Raw genomic sequence first — 4,997 nt, forward strand, 5'->3', positions numbered from 1 at the left:
TCTCAATTCTGGCTGACACGAGACAATGTCCAAGATGATAAGTGCCCACCGTGTAGGCTGCATGGACAGCCCATGTGGATTTGAGAAAAGAAGATGCAGAGACAAGAGCACTTAGGAAAGAAAAGAAGTTTCATGTCCGAATCTTTGCGACCCCATGGACTGTTAGCCTGCCGGGTTCCTCTGTCCATGGAATTCTCCAGGCCGTAACACTGGAGTGGGCAGCTATTCCCTTCTCTAGGGGATTTTCCTGACCCAGAAATCAAACCAGGGTCTCCTGCATTGGAGGCGGATTCTTTACCAGCTGAGCTACTGGGGAAGCCCAGGAAAGAAAAGAAGTTTACTTTAAAAAGGATTCAAGGGAATCTGTCTTCAGAAGGACAGGTTGGCAAAAATTAAAATAAAATCCATAGAGATATTTAAAAAGGGAAAACACTCAATATTAGAAAAATCCACCTAGTTTCAATTAGCTGTTGTGGTAGAAAACAGCATGTGATTGTCATAACCTCAAAAGTCATTACTTGTAGTCAGATGTCAGCAGGGTAAAGCTTTTGTTCAAGTCAGGTAAGAATCAAATGGCAGCTCTACCCTTGAGGAAGCAGTTACAGTGGCTAGAAACCTATTACTGGACAAGGTCAAGGCTTTGTTTATTTAAGGAAGCAGAACCAGACGTAGTGATCAATTTATTTTAATCTCCCATTGCAACCTGATTTGACTTTTCTGTCTTCCTTGGTTGTGAAAAAATGATGTACACATTACTTAAAATGGCAGCAAGGCAAAATATCAATTTTGCTTTCAAATTTCCAGGTAGCTAGAATTGTTGTTACCACTTGCAAACCTCAAAAGTTAACAGTCAGAGAGCTGGAGAGAACTTGAAGATTGGAGCATCTCTTTGGAGAACTGCCAGGGCACTGTGAGTCCCAGCCCTCATGCCAAAGAGGACGATGTGTGTGTGATGTGGATGGGAAGGAGGAGGCGGGAGAGCCATGATGCTTGCTCAGACGACTGCATTTGTCAGTGAAACAGACAGTTCAGGAAGAGGGGCGGCGGAAGCAGAAGGGGCTGCTGTTATGGTGTCAGTGCTGCCCTGGTCCAGATGGAGCCCTAGTGGAAAGACCTTGCCTGGAGACCTTGGGGTCCCACCCCTGGGGTCTGCCTTGGAAGAACAAGGGCCAAAGTTGTACTGAGCGTCAGAGGGGTAGAGGAGTTACTACATGACCAGCCAGATGATACACATCCACCACCAACAAGGGAATGGCAGGGAAAGGATTTTCAGCCTGGAAGAAAGAAATCCATCTTTCTTTCTTCATCTCCAAGAAAACCACCAAAGAGAAAATCATCCTTAGACACTTGCCAGGCCGGACAAAACTGAAATCAGACCGGGGCTGGTCAAATCAGACCCTTCCTGTCTTTTCCTTTCCTTCCTCTCACCACTGCAACTTTGGAGTCATCTGAATTTAGAGCAAGTCTGATGTGGAAAGAAGCAGTGATGTCAGGAGAGCCAGTGTCCAAGGCAGGTTTGCTCCCACCAGAGGTCCTGGCTGGGGAGAGAGAGAAGATTCATGTTTAAAGCTTAGGGTTTGTTTGTGTTTTAAAAATGAAATTACATAGGGCTTCCCTAGAGGCTCAGTGGTAAGGAATCCACCTGCTAATGCAGGAGACACAGGTTTGACCCCTGGTCTGGGAAGATCCCACATGCTGTGGAGCCACTAAGCCCATGTACCACAACTACTGAGCCTGTGCTCTAGAGTCCAGGAACCACAAGTCCTGAGCCCATGTGCCGCAACTACTGAAGCCCGCAAGTCGTAGAGCCTGTTCTCCACAAGAGAAGCCACCGCAATGAGAAACTGTGCACCACAATGAAGGGTAGCCCCCACTCTCCACAGCTAGAGAAAAGCCAAGCAGCAACAAAGGCCCAGAACAGCTAAAAATAAAAATTAAAAATGATATTGTAATTGACATTTCAATTATTATTGGAGATGATCTAAAGGGCTAAGGTGACTGGGGACTTTTATTACATAGGAGAAGTTATGGCACTGGCATGAGAGTTCATCTCAGGCCAAAGAACCAGCCCCACAGCAGGAGTGCGGTGAGAAAAGATGAGGTCTCTGTAATATTGCTCTTATGAGTCTTGCCCCCTTGATGACTAGTTAGAGCCATGTATACTAGCTTCCTACAAGTGCTGTAACACATGACTGCAAACACAGTGTATTAAAACATCACAAATGTATGATCTTACCGTTCTGAACATTAGAAGTCCAAAGTGGGTTTTACAAGCCAAAATCAAGCCTGTGTTCCTTCTGCAGGTTCCAGGGGAGGATCTGTTTGCTTACCCTTCACAGCTTCCAGAGGCTGCCCACATTCCTTGGCTGATAGTCTCAAATCACAGTCTCAATTCTAGTTCTCCCTTAGCTTCCATCATTACGTTGCCTTCCATCTAGCTGACTCTCCTGCCTCCCTCTTTAAGGACCCTTGTGATTCATTGACCACTCCTCTCCTAATAATCCAGGGTAATCTTCCCATTTCAATATCCTTCATGTAATATTTCTGCAAAGTCTCCTTTACCATGTAAGGCAATGTCTTCATGTTTGCTTAGTCGCTCAGTCATGTCTGACTCTTTGCAACCCCATGGACTGTAGCCTGCCAGGCTCCTCTGTCCTCTGTCCATGGGGATTCTCCAGGCAAGAATATTGGAGTGGACTGGTTGCCCTCCACCAGGGGATCTTTCCAACCCAGGGATCGAACCCAGGTCTCCTGAATTTACTGTCTGAGCCACCAGGGAAACACAGTGTATCCCTCGGTTCTGGGAACTGGGATGTGGATATCTCTGGGGGACCATTATCCAACCTACCACAAGTGGACAAGTGAACTTTAAACAAAAAAGTCACTTTATTCTCTGAATCTTTTTTCCTTTGTATATGGGGATAATAATACCTACTCTGCAAGATTATAGGATTGAAAGAAGGTCTGATGTAAAACACTGCATAGCATCTCAGTAAGTGTTTTATAAGAATTCATACTTTACATTCACTCACTTGCTAAATTTGTTAAATCCCTATTATGTACTGGGCAGTGTTCCGAGTGCTGAAATATGCATTGCTAAAAAGAGAGGAAGGTGGGAGAAAGTGAGGGCTTTGGATGTTCTAAAAGAGTAGGTTCTGAAATCGGGAAAATGATTCAGAAATGTGAAGCAATCACCTGGTTGATTTTATCAAGTACTGATGATAATTAATCTAAGTGGCACGGGATCTCATTAAAATACTTGCTTCGGCTGGAGGATCTCAGGAGCTCGAGGCTGAGGGCTGCCAGGGAGCGGGGAGCCAAGGGGGCGCTGGGCCGCGGGCGCCTCAGCGATGTTTTACTCAGGGCTCCTCACCCAGGCCGGCCACGAGAAGACAGACATGCGGGAGGCGGCGGCGGCGCTGAGGCCGCAGCGCCAAATGAAGCAGACGGTGCAGTTCATCCACAAGGCCTCGGCCGACCTGCTGCCCTTGGACGGCCTCAAGAAGCTGGGTTCTCCAAGGACACGCAACCTCATAACATTCTGCAGAGGCGCCTCATGGAAACCAACCTAAGATCTGAAACAGTCGTGTCCCTTGGGCCTCCAAGACCAACAAATTCAATCAGGCCAAGTCTGAGGGGCTGAAGAAGTCTGAGGATGATGACATGATTTTGGTTTCTTGCCAGTGTGCTGGAAAGGATGTGAAAGCCTTGGTTGACACAGGCTGTCAATATATTCTTATCTCTTCAGCCTGTGTGGACAGACTCGGACTCAAGGAGCATGTCAGATCTCACAAGCATGAAGGAGAGAGGCTTTCTCTACCCCGGCATCTGAAAGTTGTGGGCCAGATTGAGCACCTGGTGATCACACTGGGCTCCCTCCGCGTGGACTGCCCAGCAGCTGTGGTTGAGAATAACAAGAAGAACTTGTCTCTTGGTCTGCAGACTCTCCGATCCTTGAAGTGCATCATAAACTTGGATAAGCACCGGCTGATCATGGGAAAGACAGACAAGGAAGAAATCCCTTTTGTGGAGACAATTTCCTTGAATGAAGATAACACTTCAGAAGCATAACAGCCTACAGCATGTCTGCACGTGTGCATACATACCAGGTTGACAGATTGAAAAAACTGGGTTTGAACGAAATGCAGCAGCAACTTGCTGTAGACCAAGTCCTACCCTCTAGTAGAAGCTCCAGGGGCTCATTCCCTCCCAGACCTCTCTAGACTTTAGTCTGTGCTTAGAGATCTTGTCCGGTTATAGCCATTGTTTTTTACTCCTTTGACCGCTTAATTTATAGATCTTTTTGACACTGCCAGGTCTCACTTATGGCCTATTTCTCTGCTTCTTCAAGGAATTTGCTTTTCTTAGTCAAATATAGGCGCTGCCAGGTTCTATTTCTCCACAGATAATTTGCTTCTTTTCCTAGAGCTAACATATGTAATAAACAGGAACTTGACCTTTACTTAAAAAAAAAAAATACTTGGCTCATATCTGCTTTTTAAGAAATAGTGACCTATGTATGTGTGCTGCGTGCATGCTTAGTCGTTTCAGTCGTGTCCGATTCTTTGCGACCCTGTGGACTGTAGCCTGCCAGGCTCCTCTGTCCATGAGATCCTCCAGGCAAGAATACTGGAGTGGGCCGCCATGCCCTCCTCCAGGGGATCTTCCTGACCCAGGGATCGGACCTACGTCTCTTACATCTCTTGCACTGGCAGGCGTATTCTTTACCACTAGCACCGCCTGGGAAGCCCCCAAGTCTATATACTAACAGGATACAAAATTAAAGTGCAAAATATTCTCATGCCCTAGATGTTTGTAGAGATTAATTCTGAGGCTTAAAAGTACTCTAAGGCAGAGCAGTGACTGCAGTCTGGAAGCAAATTAGTTTGTAAATACACAGTATTAAGGCTAAGTTCTGCCTCAGGTCTAAGGGGTTTATATCAAACCTTCCTGGGGTCCTTTAAATGGTGTTAAACTAATTAAACAGGGAGATCATC

At 46.2% G+C, this 4,997-nt stretch overlaps 1 pseudogene; it reads left to right on the plus strand.

Moving 5' to 3' along the window:
• The first annotated feature begins 3,350 nt into the window (after positions 1-3,350).
• LOC129563287 (nuclear receptor-interacting protein 3 pseudogene) lies at positions 3,351-4,154 on the plus strand (annotated as a pseudogene).
• Positions 4,155-4,997: the final 843 nt, after the last annotated feature.

The sequence above is a fragment of the Moschus berezovskii genome, chromosome 9 (genome assembly GCF_049115385.1).
Source record: "Moschus berezovskii isolate FMDL1 chromosome 9, NW_MosBer_1.0, whole genome shotgun sequence".
NCBI lineage: Eukaryota > Metazoa > Chordata > Mammalia > Artiodactyla > Moschidae > Moschus > Moschus berezovskii.